This window comes from Accipiter gentilis, chromosome 32 (assembly GCF_929443795.1).
Source record: "Accipiter gentilis chromosome 32, bAccGen1.1, whole genome shotgun sequence".
Taxonomy (NCBI): domain Eukaryota; kingdom Metazoa; phylum Chordata; class Aves; order Accipitriformes; family Accipitridae; genus Astur; species Astur gentilis.
This window is the reverse complement of record NC_064911.1, coordinates 12140368-12156216: the sequence shown is the minus strand read 5'-3', so window position 1 is coordinate 12156216 and position 15849 is coordinate 12140368. Positions and strand designations below refer to the sequence as shown.

The following is a 15849-nucleotide window of genomic DNA, read 5'->3' as shown; positions in this document are numbered from 1 at the left end:
CGCGGGGGAGCAGCAGCCTCCCAGGGACGGGAGACGGGGGCTGGGGGGGGGGGGGGGGGGGGCAGAGCCGCAGCCAGCCCCGGCCCCCTGGGATACGGTGGGGGGGTGGGGGGTGGTGAGCATCAGCCCCCCGGGGGGAGGCAGGGGCCCCCCCGGGCGAGTGGTGCGGGGCGGGCGACGGTGGCCGGGTTCAGGCGGTGGCAGGCGTTGTTTTTCCTCGGGAGAGCGGAGGAGGAGGAGGAAATCTCCGGGTTTTTTAATGAGGGGGTGCAGCAGGGCTGAGCGCTGGGGATTACACGGCGCGGAGACAGAGCTGCGGGCTGTGTGTGCGCGCAGGGCTGGTAGTCTCCGCCCGTCTGCCTGCTAATCGCACGTTTTCCGCTGTTAAAAAGAAACCGAGACGCTGTGGCCGAGCCCAGCGCTGTCTCTGTGACTGTGACATGAAAAGATGGCGCTCTCTCCCCTCCCCCAGCCTCCCTCTCGGCTTACACTTCCTCCCCAACAGCTTTTGCCTTCCAGTTTTTTAAAGCCCTCTTTTCTCCCTTCCTTCCCCCCCCCCCCCCCCCTCCCCCGGCCGGATACCACCAGCTTCCCAGCCGATCGGTGGGTCCCTCGCTTGCGACGTTGGTTTTTTTTTTTTTTATCTCTACCTCGCTATTTTCGCCTCTCCCTTTTCTCGGAAACCTCGATCTCCCTTCTCTTTATGTCTCGCTCTTTTGTGAACTTCTGCGGCTAATGGGAGGCAGTTTGCAGGAGGCGGGGGGGGGGGGGGGCGGGATATGAGGAAAAGCGGGGAGGGGGTTACCCAGCCGCTTCTCCCCCCCCCTTCCATCTATTTCCTCCCTCACCCCCCGAGGCAGCGGGGGCAGGAAAACGAACCCGATCGAGGTGTGTGCGTGGCGGGGGGGGGGGGGGGGGGCAGGAAAGAGGCACCAGCGACCTGGTCGCGCTGCGGCTGCCCCCGCTGCCGCGGGAGCGACCGCCGGGGCGAGGAGGGGGGGGGGGGCTAGGCCGGGGGGGGGGGGGGGAGCCGCGCTGGGGCGGTGCAGCGGGAGGCATTCCCGTCGGAGGAGTTTACCTGTCTAGAAATGTTTTACGATGCTGAGCGCAACTAAGGGGGTCCCGGCTCCCGGGACTGGCCACGGCCCCTCTCCGAGGCAGGCGGGATGCTCCGCCGCCTTCCACCTCGCTCCCCACGTTCATCACCAGACCGTTTCGAGTGCTAAGCGGTTGGGATTTTTTTTTTTTCCTGTTTTTTTTTTTTTTTAAGCCTGCAAATTAAATTCAGCGCCGCTCTCTCCTATTTTAGTGTCTGTTATGTTAATTGCACTTAGCGCTGGGGCGCTGCTCGCCAGGGATGCATGAAGGCCTCGGAGATTAACCACAGGCTCCTGCTCGGACTTTTCTCAGCCAGCAGCGAGTTGGCGAGGGGCTGCCGAGGAGTTTACACGATCCCGTGTGTTTTCGGGGCGTGCTGTGGCCGGCCGGCCGCTCTGAATCCGGGGCCAGCGACTCTTGGCTGGCAGGTCAGGGTGGCAGCGGCTCCCTGTGTGCCCGCAGATCTATTTGCGTAGGGATTTGCATTGCGGGAGGACAGGTATTTTTTCCTCCCCGTGGATGGTAAAAATGCAAAATTAGCGCGACTGTTTCTAGGCAGAGACGCCACGATTACGTGATCTCGCTGAACCTGTCGGTTGTGCTTTCTGGAGCAGCAGGGAAACCGGACACCTTTATCAATGACTCCTGGAGCCGTTCTCCGGGCCGCTCGCCGTATTTATCACCATCTAACCCCAGGCAGGCCGCGAGTGGCGTGTCGCAGCCCCTGCCCTGCCCGGGGCACGTCTGTCCAGCCAGCTGTGCCCCGCGGAATTACCCGGCCTCGCCACGAAGGAGTGGGCATGTGTGGCCTTCCCAGACGCGTCCTTTCTCCAGCGCCTACTTCATCTATTCGTTATCAGGGGACGGCGTGTGGAGTGACTGAGCCTAATAAGTTGTCCACTTGTTCATTTCAGGAGCATTGATTTCTGGTTCCAAGGCACTCTGTTCTAGCACTGGCTACAGCTGCGGGGCATTTCGCAGCTGGTCCTTCGCCTAGACAAATATCAGCGAGAATGTGAGCGTTATTAGCCACATAAATAAATCATTAACGTCCACACAAATGTTATTTTAGCGTAACTTCCAAGGAGAAAATAGCCCGGCGGGGCAAGACAGAGAGGCGGGTTGCGCTGGACCAGCCTCGGCGCAGCCTGGCCGGCAGCGGCGGGCGGGGGTCCGCATCCCTCCCCCCCTCCCCGGCTCCGGCGTGGGATCCGGGAGGAGAGGCACGGCGCTCCCCTGCTCCCGATTGAACATTAACAGGGCCGGCCCGCCGTGGCACGGCCGCGGGGCCTTGCCTCGCAGACCTTTGTCTGCTCTCCTGAGGCCGGGCAGGGACAGCCGGGCGGTTTTTCTCCCCAAACGCGACGGCACTAATGAGATTACCGGCCGGCTGGCCGCAGCTGATGCTTGCGAAGCGCCGAACCCACGGGCAGAGCCCCGCTCAGTCCAGCCGCTGCGCCTCGTTAACGCGGAACCCACGGCAGAAACGACGTTCGCTTTTGGCCTCCCTCGAAGGGCTCCCGGCTCCCCCCCCCCCCCCCGCCACCGTGCCCGGGGAGCGGCAGCCGCCACCGCCGCCGCCCGGGCCGCGCTCGCCCTGCCCCGTGGAATCCCGCGGGTGCCAGTAAAGCCCTGCCTGGGAGCCCTGCCAAGGCGCTCTCGCTTTGATAATTCCGCGCCACGGCCGCTCCTCCGCTTGCTCCTAATCACGCAAATGGGAGCTTGCTCCGGCACTCGCCATAATAAACAGGGAGAGCGTTTCGCCGGGCACCCGAAGTAAATAGTGTAGCTGGGAAGCGCTGGAAAGCTGAAATCTTTCACTTTTTTTTGCACCGTAGCAACCGACCGGAGCGTCGTGCGCTCCCTCCCCGAGCCAGGCTCGGTGTGATTTACTTTCTGGTTGCGATGCAGATATTCACTTGTCAGTTCAAGGGCAGGACAGAAACTGTGCAAGCGGAGTCTTGTGAACGGAAATCTCCCATTTACAAGGTTCTGCTCTACCACCAAAAGCCACCCTCCAGCACCTTTGTTCTGCATGCAGCTGCTTTTATCCCCCCCTCCACCACCACATCTCCATCCGACCCTTCTTCCCACGTCTCCCTCCTCAGATGGATTCCCAGTCTTTTCCCGACTGACCCTGGGGGAGGCGGCGGGGAGGGGGGGGGGGGGAGAAGAGAACGACGACAAGGGGGAGGGAGACCGGGGAGAGGTTGATGATGAATGACAAGGCAAATGATAAGAGCCGAAGCGACAGCAAAAGCAAACAGAAGTGGTCTCTGCTCTCTCGCAGGGCCCAGCCCCGGCCGCAGCCCCGGGAGTTGCGCCTATGCCATGAAAGCAAGGTTGGCCTCCGCAGGCAGCCCGGCTTCTCCGGGGCGAGATAAACACATTTCGGTCACGTGGCGAGCCTATACGGTGCCATGCTCCTATTTGCCTTCCCCGCTCGCTTTTCACAATAACATGCCATCCGTCAGCCAGCTCCGAGGCTAAACCTCACCTCCCCTGGCGCCCGGCCAGCCTGCCCGGGCCCGGCCATACGGGGAGTCACCCGCGGCTTCGCCGGGGAGGCTGCACCCCGGCCTGGGGCTGGCTGCAACCCCAAATCGGGGCTGGTTGCAACCCCGACCCGGGGCTGGGGCCGGCCGCATCCCCGGTTTGGGGTTGGGGAGGATGGGGGGAGCTCCGAGGGGAGAACCCGAGGGGAAGCAGGGGCCGGGGCTGGCCGCATCCCCGCGACGGGGCGTGGGGGGAGAACGCGGTGTGTGTGTCCCCTGAGGGTCGCGGGTGGGGTTTCACCCGGGGACCGCAGGTGCGGGGCGTGTGCGGGTGGTGTCGCCTTCGGGGACGGGGGGGAGCCCCGTATCTCCAGGAGCGACGGCCGGGCGTGGGGTGGGCTCCGCGGGGAGGAAGGGGGGGGGGGGGGGGGGGCGCCAGCTTTGCCGCTTTAAAATGGCTGAAAAGGGTGTCCCCGGGCATCCCGACCCCGGTAGCAGCAGCGGCGAGCCCCGTCGCCCCGAGCACGGCGGCCGCCTGCGGCGGCCCCGGCTGGTGACGGGAACAATGAGGCACCGCGGGCGCGCCCGGGGCCGGGGCCGGGGCCGGGGCCGGCCGGGGGCAAGCGCCGCGGGGCCGGGGGGTGCAGGCGGGAGGGGGGGGGGAGGGGAAGCGGGAGGCTGGAGCCGGCCAAGTCCCGTCCCACACACACCACACACCCCCCCCCATCCTCCCCGGCCGGCGGAGCGAGCGTGCCGTTTAATCCCTTTATCCCCGCTCGCTGGTGGCGGTGCGAGCCGCCGGGCCGGGAGCCACCCGCCAGCCGCCCGGGGAGGCGACGTGGTGGCTCCGCGGCGCAGATGTCGCCGGGTGGGAGTAGGGAGCCGATCCCCACCGGCACCATCTTCGCAACGGTAGCAACGGGGAGGGGGGGGGGGGGGTAGAGGGCGGCCCCCCGGGGACCCGGGCACCGCTTAGCCGCGCACCGGGGGGTTGTCGCCCTTCGGAGCCCCCGAGGGCTCCCTGCCGTCGGGCCCAGCACCCCCCACCCGGGGCCCCGCGGTCTTCGTATCCCCGGTCCCGGGGCGGGCCTCGCCGTCTCCCCGCGGGGACGCGGTCCGCAGCCTCTCCTCTCTCCGGGCCTCCCCCGGGCGAGGCGAGGAGCAGCCCCCGGTGCGATGGCCAGGTCGCTCGGCTGCCCGTGCTCCGAAATCCGGCAATTATGCAAATGCCCGGGATGCTTCTCCCCTTTGATCTGAACTTCCTCGGAATGATCCCCTTCTCATTACGGAGCATGAAAATGCCTCTCGGACGCGTAAAGTGAACTACAGAGCTCCTTTCATCCCCCTTTTGTTACCCGCACCGGGCTCCTCTCTCCAACCCCGCATTCCCCAAACGCCGGCAAAAGGGGACGGAAAGGGGCTCCCGGGGGGAGGCGCCGGGACGTGGGAGCAGCCCGGGCCGCCGGTTGTCATGGCGAGGCCGAGCGTCTTCCCAAGTTATGTGCGACTAATGGGTTTGTGCCCCGCTCGCCTCCGGGTTCACCTTCCCCCCCCCCCCCCCCCCCCGCTGCTCGGCTCCCCGCCGACCTCCCCGCCCGCGCCCCGGGAGGCACCGGCGCCCCCCGGCCCGGCCCGGCCCGGCCGAGCCCCCGGTGCCTCGTCCCCCCGAGGCACTGCCCGCAGATCAAACGCCGCGGGGTTGAGAAGCGGAGCCGGAGAAGGGGGGGGGGGGGGGGAGAGGGCTCCCGCCGACGGGAGCGCGGTCCCCGGGCGGCTTTCAACTCCATCTTTTGCTGCGCTCCTCGCCACCTCTCGCTTCGGTTTTGATAACTGAGACTAACGAGGCACTGAATGTATCATAGGTTTAGTATGTCCACGCAACCGTGGATATGATTTTCAAGGCTCCCGAGAGTCACGGCGGGGATTTTTTGTTATCTTCTTTTTTTTTTTTTTTTCCCCCTTTCGAGGAGATATTAGGAAAGTTTGTGCTGTCTTGAAAACTATTCCTCCCGTGTAAGAAAAACATTCTGACCATTTGCTGGAGGCCATTTTATGCAACCTCAAGGAGGTTAATAGCTTGCATAATTTCAGCAATACCAGGTGTCTCCTTAATACCTTTTTTCCCTTTCCCTGCCATTCATTCAGGCAAGCCAGGAGCTCTGTAGGCCAAGGGCTCCTGTGCCAGACAATGAATTCCCACCTGAGGGGCCTGCACTAGAACACGGATGGACTTCTTCCCTGCTCTGCTCATGCACGGTGCGGAGAGAAAGCCTGCAACGTATCTGTGAAACGAAGGGATGCATGTGAAGGAGGGCATGGACTAAGGGGGGGCTACCCTAAATACGTAGGTCGCTTTTTTTATTTTGCTGGAATTTGCAATTTCATCCAGAGAAACAGTGGTAGATACGGCACTAATGAAATTGTGCCGCTGCAAGACAAAGCTGAGCAAACGGGAGAAGGAGAATTATTTGAATTGTTTTTTAAAATGTTGTCATGTTTGTTAACAGCTGCTTAACTCTGGTGCCTAGCAAGCTTTTGGAAAAGAAGTTTTATTAATTAAAAAAAACCCAACACCACAATCCCCCTGCCTGCTTACAATTAAATGATGACAGCTTATAACGCATTCCTTCAAGACCTCCAGTAATATCGGGGCTCAGGGGACTTGAAATTCCTAATTCATAGTTTTTTTAAACCAAGAACGGACCATTATGATCAGCTGCTCTGACCTGCTACATATCATGGGCCAGTGAATTTCAGCCAGACGTTCTTGTATCAGACTCATAAATTCTGGCTGAGCTTTTAGCCTGGCATCCAATCTTGCTCTGAAGACTTTTAAGTAACAGAAAACCCACTGCTTGCCTCAGTTGTTCCAGTGGTTATGTCCCCTCACTGGTTTAAAAAAAAAATGCACCTATTTCTGCTCAGAATTCATAGAGCTTCATTTTCCAACATAGGATCTCATTATGCCTTTGTCTGCCACATTAAAGAGATCTCTACTATCAGAAATCTCCCCATAGAGACACTTAGGGCACTTAAAGACTATGATCAAACCAAGTCATAGCCTCCTCTTGGATAAATTAATAGATGGGATTTCTTTAGTCTTTTGCAATAAGATGCGATTCCCAGACCTTGAATCACTCTTGTAGTTCTTTTCTGATCCCACAGTAATTTGCCAATGCACTTTTAACATGCAAACCCCACAACAGAGCCGGACGCGGTATTCCAGCAACGGTCTCATTCATGTCGGAAGCATTAATGGCATCATTAAGTTTACTTGTTTAAAACCCTATGCAGATTACCTTTATAGATAGCCTTGGCAATACTGACTTTATTAAAACCCCATTTAAAAAGTCTCCTGTCTTCATGCAGACTGGTGTTGTTCATCAAATTCACAACGCTGAGCATCACTTGACCAAACTGCAGAGCTAGCTCAGTTTTTCTAGCTGGGGCTTTTTCAGTGCTCCATCAGCCCCAGCCTTCAGTAGGGCTTCATAATTTTTTTTTTCTTTTGTCTGTAAGAAGCAACTGCTGCGTATTCTCATAACGGCACTAGCCCTGGCTGGGCACTAACAGCGAAGCGCGTAGACAGAGCTCCACTACACCATTCCCTCTTTTCCCTCTTCCTCTCTTGCAGTGCCGAAGCCCCAGTTAAGTTCCAGCAAGACTCGGGGTAGTTCAGTCCTTTCAGCGGCCGTGGTGGAGCTCAGTTTTGAGACACTCCTCCCCAGACAGTTCACTGACAGCTTCTTCAACCACAGCAAACGGTCTGCTTTCCCACCCGAGCCCATTCCCCATCCACCTTCACATGACCGTCTGCTCCAAAAGACAGACATTAAGCAGGTTGGGGCTCTCCCACTGGCTACCAGATGAGACATGTCCTCTGATAAAGAAATAGGAGATGCCCTTCCTCTGCCCATCCTGGTGGCGCCCATCCATTTTTCAGTCTATCTCAGCTTCTGAGATAGCCTTGCTGTGCAATAGCAGCATGGAATGGCAGGATCTCGGAGGACCAAGGTCCATGTGTTACGCAAGCATTAACTGCACCGCTCCAGTAGCTTCGCAATCTCTGATCTTCTCGAGCTACACCGGGAAACGCTGCGAGCAGCGAGTGCCATTGCGCCGGGGGCTGCAAGCCTGGACTCTGTTCCGCATGAGAGAGGGCCTGAGCTGTGGCTGGATTATCTGGGTGAGACTGGCTCCCAAAAGCCTCAACTGTAGCTAGGATGGCATTGTGCTGGGCCTCATATAGCAAGGGTGAAAGAGTCAGTGCCCCAAAGATCTCTTTCCGTATCATTTGTACCCTCAAAAGCAGAAAATCATATAGGACAGACACGGTCTTGGAAATGGCTGGGCCTCAGCTTCAGACACGATCCCTGTGCTTCCTAGCAGGACTCATACTTGAGCAACGCTCCTTTATTTATTTTCCTCCCAAATGATAGGCCTTTTTCCATAGTCCCAGTTGGAGATTCACGTTAATCACGATGTCGCGGTCGTGCATTAGACCAAGGCGCTTTTCCCACCAAAGGCAATCAGACTGGCCCACGGCATCTTCTAGCTCGCTCAGCTCCCCAGGCTGTTCCCACTGACCCCTCTGCCCTAACAGAGGTCACGGCACACGCTGGAGACGGGGTGAGCATAGCGGGCCTGCACCGTGGGCACCTTCTGGTGGGAAAGCAGCTACGACCCGCCCAGGAAAGCTGGTCCCCGTGTAGGAGTGATTCTCCATCTGCACAGAGCTGATGAAGGGACTCGTACACCACTTATTCTGCTACTGCCTCCAGGGACACGGTGCCAATACAGCGTAAAGCCTGTGTAGCTGTGCTTTTTACCCTGGGGTGAACTATGATGAAGTTCACATTATGTTAGAGGACCCCGAAGCTGCTGCTGCAACACCCGGAGAGGGCCAGCCTGCATAAACCAACACCAAGATGAGGGCAGCACAGGATAAAGGGTTAAGTTGCTTTTGTGTATATGCTCCACCTCATGTTCTGTGCCACACAGTTGCACCACAACTCCCCCTTTAAGCTTAAATTACCCCCAATAAAATTATTTTTCCCATGACACATGGCAGAGCCTTCATGTCCTACTAGTAGCAGCCCTCCCCTCGTTTATACTTTCCACGTGCCCTCATTTTACTATGAGTCAGACACACTTGCCCTCTCTTCCTATGACTTACACTTTCCTACCTCAGAGGACACGTATATGAGAAGATAAATCTGATGGCCTGGTTTATGGGCATCTTCTCGTACAATTGGCATCACTCCTGTCCAAAACCACTGCTAGATAGGCATTGGGTTCAAATCAAATTCTCCGTTAGCCCCGACCATGAAAAAGCGAGCACAGAGAAGTCACCTTTGTTATAACAAAACACCCGAGTTGCACTTAATTCTAGCAAGCAGCACATTACCCTCACTTGCTGTACCAAAATGCAATTTATAATTTTAAAAAGCAATAATCATTCAAACCATCAGACCTGCAGCTTTGAAGCACGGCGTATCGCCGGATGGGATTGCTTCTCTTCTTTCTAATTTACCTGCAAGCGCACCATCGCCCAGCCGCTCGTGACAACCTGCTCTTTCTTCCTTCCAGGCTGCTGCACCCAACAGCATTTGGGTCTGAGCGACTGTTTTGGGGTCTGCTCTCCTCTCGCCCTCCAAGGGGTTTGTCATTAGTTTTCATGGAGAGCAGAACTAGGCTGTATGTGGAAAACCAATATTGACATTTCCTTGTTTAAATATCATACATCAGAGGGGGGTCACGGGAGCCAAGGCCACCAGAAAGGGTTCCCCCACAAGCTATTATTTCCTTTTAAAAAGCACCAGGGACCCAGCAGTCTCCCCTGGGCCTCACACCCTCATGTCTGCTCTTCTCAGCGAGCTGGCTGACTGCTGCCAGTGCCACTTAGCAAATACAGATGTGCAGGTCTTTTTCTTTCACCACGGGTCTCGCTCATCCCCGCGCCGAGGCCGGGTACTAAATGAATGCCTCGTTTAAGCCCTCTTTTCAAGGCTGTGCGAAATACATACCCCATCTGCGCTTCACCTTGGTCTTTGCTTGCAAAAATCTACAGCGCTTTCCTATCAAATTTGAAACAAATGGCATTCAAACTTATTTTAAAAATTAATTGAACCAATACATCAACAACTTCCATGTTTTCAGAGCCTGCACAGCCCTCGCCTGGGAAATTAGAACTGCGGGAGGGTAATTTTGCATTTAAATCAATGGAGCTCTCTTTCCCGACAAGATTGCCTTCACACTTTGTAAAGCCAAGCAGTCCTACCACGGTTCCGAAGAAAGCCTGTTAGGTGTCCTGCCCCCAAGCTCCCTTCCTGGGGGGGCTGTGGGGGTGTAACCCCCCCCCCATTAGCACCACCCAGTGCAACGCTGTTGGGGGGTACTTCTACACCCTACACCCCGGTTCCCTTCTCCTCCCATTCATCCGAGCACCTCACCTGCTGTGCCTTATTCCTTGCGTTTTCCCCTACTCCCCGTGTGAGAGCGTTTCACCCTGAGAGCGGGCAGGCTCTCAAGGTGAGATCGGATGCCGAGCTAGGAAAAAGGGTGTTTGGGGAGCGCTCGGAAAAAGGAGCAGAGAAAGCGACAGGAGACAAGCCCTTTCCCAGGGAGGGAACGGCTGCAGGATTTCTCTTTTTATCTAAACCCCTGAAAGGATTTGCCGCTAAAAAAAAGGTAATCCACATTATGTAGAAACAAAATTACATTCACATGAACACACGCATACAAACGCACACTGTTCTCTTCTAACTGCAGGACACAGCCTTTGGGAGCGGTGGCCTCGGAGAGCCGTGGCAAAAGAGCCCGCGGCTGAAGCCCGGAGCTCGCCTGCCTCCCTGTACCATTGGCATCGCCGTCCTGGTCATCTGCCGTTGTAGTTTTTACAGTTTTGCTTCCGTTTTTTTTGGGCAGACAGGAACAATCTGCCTTCTGTGCCTACAGAGTGCCCAGCACGCTAAAGCTGCTGTCAGGTAACACAATACTTGTGAACCTGGAAAGATAAAATAGCACTGAAATTTAGTGCATGTCGATCCCCCTATTTATCCCTCCGCATCCTGAACCTTGCCCTAGTCCAAAACTTCTCCCTGCTGTTTTGTGTTTAGATGATAGCCACAGTCCATTAGGCGATGCAAGGCAGAGTCATACCCCGAAGAGCTTACAAATCTAAACAGAGCCCAGACAGGCAGCATAAACAGAGTTTATAAGAATATGAAGACATCATTTAGGTGGTCACGTAGAGGTCTTTAAGAGTTTTGGTGACAGGACTTGTGAAATCGTTTTTTCTCCTTCTCGGGAGCATTCCGGAGGCAGCGAGTTGTTAGGAAGTGGTGAAAAAGAGAGACGTTGCGACTTGATAACTGTTACTGGGCAAACGTCAAAGGTGTAAGCCCGGTTGCAAGAAGGCCTGCAGGCTGGTGAGGACGGGGTGCCCGCAGCCTGCTGCTGCTGCCCGGGGAGGGCTGGGGCTGTGAGGGGAGCCTGGGGTGCGCCTGTGCTCCAAACTGAAGCAGCTTTCATACTTTTCGGTGACCCTGCCAACTGCACCAAACCATCGGGGTTTGCTCGTTCTGCTTTAGTAGCGTTCTCCACTGCTTTGTTTCTGAGGCTTAGCCATCGCCACATAAGAGCGCTTCCAAGGAGATATTAAAATGCCTTTGGGGCAGCGAGGGACAGCAGCAGGAGGACTATCCGAACCACTTTGGTCTGAGACATTTGGACTTAGATCCATCCAGGCGTTAATTCAGTGAAAGCCAGACAGGATCAGGCTGAAACTGGCATTATGCGCTGTTGGAAGCAAATCCAATTCACATAGTTTTAAGCACACGCAAACCGTTTTCTATGGGGACCTGGAGTGCTTTACAAGAGCGCTCGAGGGACCAGGTGACTTTTAGCATGGTGAATTTCAGCAGTGTAACCAAGGCTTAACATTGTGGCCATAGCCCTCCCTGAGGTAGGGATGACTGCCAAGGCCGAGCCAACAAGTTGGAAAGGGTTTTTTTTCTTTTTCCATTGCCACTGTCTTTTTTCCAGCTTCTTGTTACGTATACTGCTTGGGGAGAAAAGCGCTGTATCTTATCATCACGACACAAGCCTGTGTTTTTCTCTCCCTGCTAAAATGCTGGGGGTACCTAGCGAGACAACAGCTCTGTGCAGAACCTACAGGGAGGTGCAAAGACCCCGGGGCCATTTTTGCCTACTGCTCTTCAGGTTGCTCAAAAGTTTCGGTCCTACTTTTCAATCAGTGAACGAGGCCCAGGGCTAGAAACAGCAGTGGCGTGTAATACCTATGCAATACCTCTGCTGGCACAAGGCAGGGACCTGTCAGCTACACCCAAACCCCATCAGGCCCCTGGGAAATGGGTTCCAGCACTGGTTTGCCACAAATCTTGCCCCAAATACGGAAGAAGGACCTCGTCTCAAGCCAACCTGAAACGGTTGCGTAGACACACAAACACATATCCGCTGTCGTCTCGTTCTTGCACTCTTCCTTCAGGTGCTTCCTTGCCATGGGAGGGGGTGTCCCCAAGCCCTCACTCGCAGGTACCTACAGGACCGCTTCCCAGCCACAGCTTATATTCAGCTTTCCCCAGACAAGACTTGCTCTGACATCTTCACACACGCACACACGCAGGGATCTTTCTGGATCCCGTGTTCACGGTCTTTTGCTCTCCCGCTCCCCGGCAGACCGGGGCTCAGCCTGCCCAGACATGTGCCACCCCACACCTCGTCCCCAGACTTTCCCCATCTCCCGCTCCTTCCGCAGCCCCGACACCAGCCGCGTCTTGCAGCACCAGAGCAACCGCTTGAGGTGCAACAAGGGCACACGAGTCATTTACCTCCTAGCCAGCCCTGCCTGCTGTGCTCCAGCGGGAGTGACACAGTGCTCCTGCTCCCGGTTCTTAACCGGCGCTCAGAGGTACAGGGCAGGTTACAGATTTTTGCCTTTCTCTGGCTTTCGGGCTTAGCAGCAGTGCTTTGTACACAGCAGGCCTCGCGGTCTGCTCGGCTGCACAGGCTGCTGGCTTGCTGCTTTCCCCCTTCGCTTCCTCTGCCGTCCCCGATGCATTAAAAACTCCTCCAAGGGCCAAGTTGGGGGGGGGGGGAGAGGCGGGGGACGGCGTGAAGGGAGAAGGCAGGTTCCGTGGGGCACTGGGGCTGGGAATTGCTCCAGGGTGCTGGTGACAAGCATGAAAGTAGCTGGCCTGCTCTGCAAACGCAGGGCAGTCGGGAGCAGGGGGGTCGCAGGCAGGGAGGTGTCGCTTGCATGACCCGGGACCGGGGCCATCACCGGGTCGGGGGGGGCACACAAACCACCTTGGGTGGCTCCGGTCGGGCTCCTGCGGTGCTGGGACATCGCTCCCAGCCCCACACCGTGCTTCACGGCCTCCTCGGGGACCCGGGCACGTCTCTACCGGCCCCGCAGTCCTCCCGGCGAGCTGGTCCCGTGGGACACCGGGTGCAGGCCTGCCCCGCTGCTGCCGGTCCCGGTCCCGGTCCCGGTCCTGGCCCCAGCCTTCCTCCCGCAGGGCTGGCCCCAGGCAGCGGGACGTGGCCTAAATCGTCCCAAGCCACAACCCTGACGGTGCAGTCACCGTGTCGTGGGGGGACCCCGCGACGTCCCGCCTGGCTGAGGATATGGGGTGGGGCGGGGGGCTCCAGAAAATCCCGAGTGCGTGCTTGGACTGCATCAAAGGTATTTATTTGGATTGTCCCTTGGCTATAACTTCCATCCTTCCCCCTTTGTTTTATAGCTGCTCAAGTTTACTTGCAGAATTAAGACAGATTTTGGGGGGAGGGGGAGGAAGGGGGGAGGAAGCCTTTGTTCTCCGGAGTGTGCTTGTCTTACTTTTGCATCATGTGGCCTGAGCGGCACCCCCCCCCCCCCCTCCCCGACCGTATTTACTCTATCTCGAGTGAGTCCTTTGAAGGAGAGGGCAGAGTCGTCGTTAACCCTCTGCGTGCCTGCTGGGCCCTCCGCCGCAGAGCCCGCCTTGGGGACACAGCAGCTCCTTGAAGCCCAGGGTATCGGTTTGACGGACGGCATCGGTGTGTCGTGTGTGTCCTCGTGTCCCCCCCCCCCCCCCAAAAAAAAAAAATCAAAACCAACTCACAGCGCCCATCCCGCGGCTGGTCTCCGCGGCAGCCGTGCGCACGGGGAGCCGGCGGTGGTGGGCCTCTCGGAGAGAGCCCGGGGATACCCCCTTGATCACTAGCAGGCTAGCCTGCTTAACACGAGGTTGGAGGTGCCTACAAACTCGAAACAGCTGCCGGGCTTTGCTCTGGCCTGCCTGCTAAAATACGCCGATCTCCTTTTAATCTGTTTCATATTCACAAATTAAGCACTTAGCCTAGGTAATAAATCATGGAGCAGTTTACGAGGCTAGCAGGAGACAAACAAGTGGAAAGGGAAAACAATCGCCTAAAAGTGCTGCATTCAATGGAACCGGAGAGACGCGCTCGGATAACCCAGCCCGCGCTCCCCGGGGCAGAGGCAGCACCCCCCGGCCCCGGCCCAGCCCCGCCGCCGCCGGCCCGGGGAGGACGAGGCGGGGGGGGGGGGGGGGGGGTGTCCGAGCCGAACCGAGCCCGGCCGAGCCGGCAGCCCCCGCACTTGTCCACGCCGCGGGGCTCCGGACGCAGCCGGGGCTCCCGCCTTTGTCTCCCCCGGTACCGGCCGCCCGCACCGGCTCCACCTGGGAGAGACTCCCGCGGCAGCCGGCCTGGAAAGAATGACTCGGGTTGGCGATAACCTCGTCTCGCACACACACACACACATACAAACAGACCGGCTCGGCCTCAGCCGGGGCGAGGGGGCGGGGAGGGGGGGGGGGGGGGGATGTGAGGAAAAGGATGCTGGAAAAAAATAAAGTGCCCCCTCGCAAGGGGCCCGTGGGGGACGTGGCGCTCCACGGTGTCCCGGGGGAAGGGAGCGCACACGTCCGCTCGCTTCGCCCCGGTGCTGCCGGGCGCGGGGAGGGGGGGCAGCTGCAAAGTAGCGCTTTGGTTGCCGGAGTTGCCCCCCCCCCCACCCCGGCCCACTTTCTGCAATGCCGGTGGAGTGACTGGCGAGGGACCCCCCCACACACACCTTGGGCCACTGTCACGCTGCGGGCAGGACGGGGCTCCGGAGGGCCGGGCTCACAGCCCGAGCCCCTCGGCTCCTGCGGCCGGAGAGGGGAACCGGCAGGCGGGCGAGCCTGCAGAAGTGCCGCCCGGGCGCTGATAGCGGGGGGGAGGGGGGGCCGGGACCCTGGTGCCCGCGGCGGCGGCAGCCCGGGACGCCCCGGTGCTTTCCCCGGAGGCTCCTCTCGGGAGAGCCGCCAGCCACCCCGGGGGACGCAGGCGAAGGCCCCAAGACAAAAGACCCGGCGCTAAGACCCCTCCTGGCAAAGGCGCAGCCTGCCGAAAGTATTTCAGCAGAGACTTTTCTCTTCCCCCCCCCCCCCCCCCGCCTCCCTTCCCCGGCGGGGCTCCGCGCCGTGCCGAGCCGTGGCAGCGGGGCCGCGGCCGGCTGCGGGAGGGGGAACGAGGAGGGGACGGTGTGCGGGGATGGGGGGGGGGGGGGGGGGGAAGATCGGCAGCATCCCCCGGGAGAAGGCGGAGGGGGGAGGGGGGGGGCAGCGGTGATTTAAAGGGACTCCCGCGAAAGGGAGCGACACAGACCTGAGGCCGTCCGCCGAGTGCAATCTGCCGAGCTGTGGGTACGAAGAGACGCTGTCAGGGGTTATTTAGGTCTCGCCGGAGCGGCGGCTCCGGTCCCCGCATCGCCCGCCGGTAACAATGGCAGCGGCCGGCGGCTCTCCACGCGCCTGGGCGGCGGGCTGGATGGCGGAAGATGCCGCCGCGCTCCGCTCAGACGGGCTCGCTCATGCATCCCTCTTGGGCCAGAGCCTCTCCTTACTGCCGCTCCGCCGAGAGCTCCGGCCCGCTTCACCCACACCCCCCCCCCATCCCACACACCCACCCACCCCCACCCCCCCCCCCCCACACACACACTCCCCGCACCGCCCGCCCTTCCCCAATTTTCCATTTTCAGGACTTTGGCGCGGAGCCAGAAATGTCAGGAGGGGATGAAACTTGACACAGAGATCTCAACCCAGAGCGATTTCCTCCTCCCCACCCCCCCCCTCCACCCCCTCCCCACCCCAACCTCCCCCGCCTCCCGTCCCCCAGCCCCTAAGTTAACTTGAAGATAGTTTGGCCATATTTCAGTTTGAAAAGAAGGGGAAATTGCAGGTCA

At 58.8% G+C, this 15849-nt stretch overlaps 1 protein-coding gene across 5 annotated transcripts in view; it reads right to left on the bottom strand.

Annotated features, from left to right (window-relative positions):
* The window catches only part of BCOR (BCL6 corepressor), an 83591-nt gene extending 68062 nt beyond the window's left edge, over positions 1–15529 (bottom strand). For all 5 annotated transcript variants that reach the window (XM_049834754.1, XM_049834759.1, XM_049834763.1 and 2 more), the window contains exon 1: positions 15273–15529. The gene's annotated coding sequence lies outside the window, so the exon portion shown is untranslated. The remainder of the gene's footprint in view (positions 1–15272) is intronic.
* Positions 15530–15849: the final 320 nt, after the last annotated feature.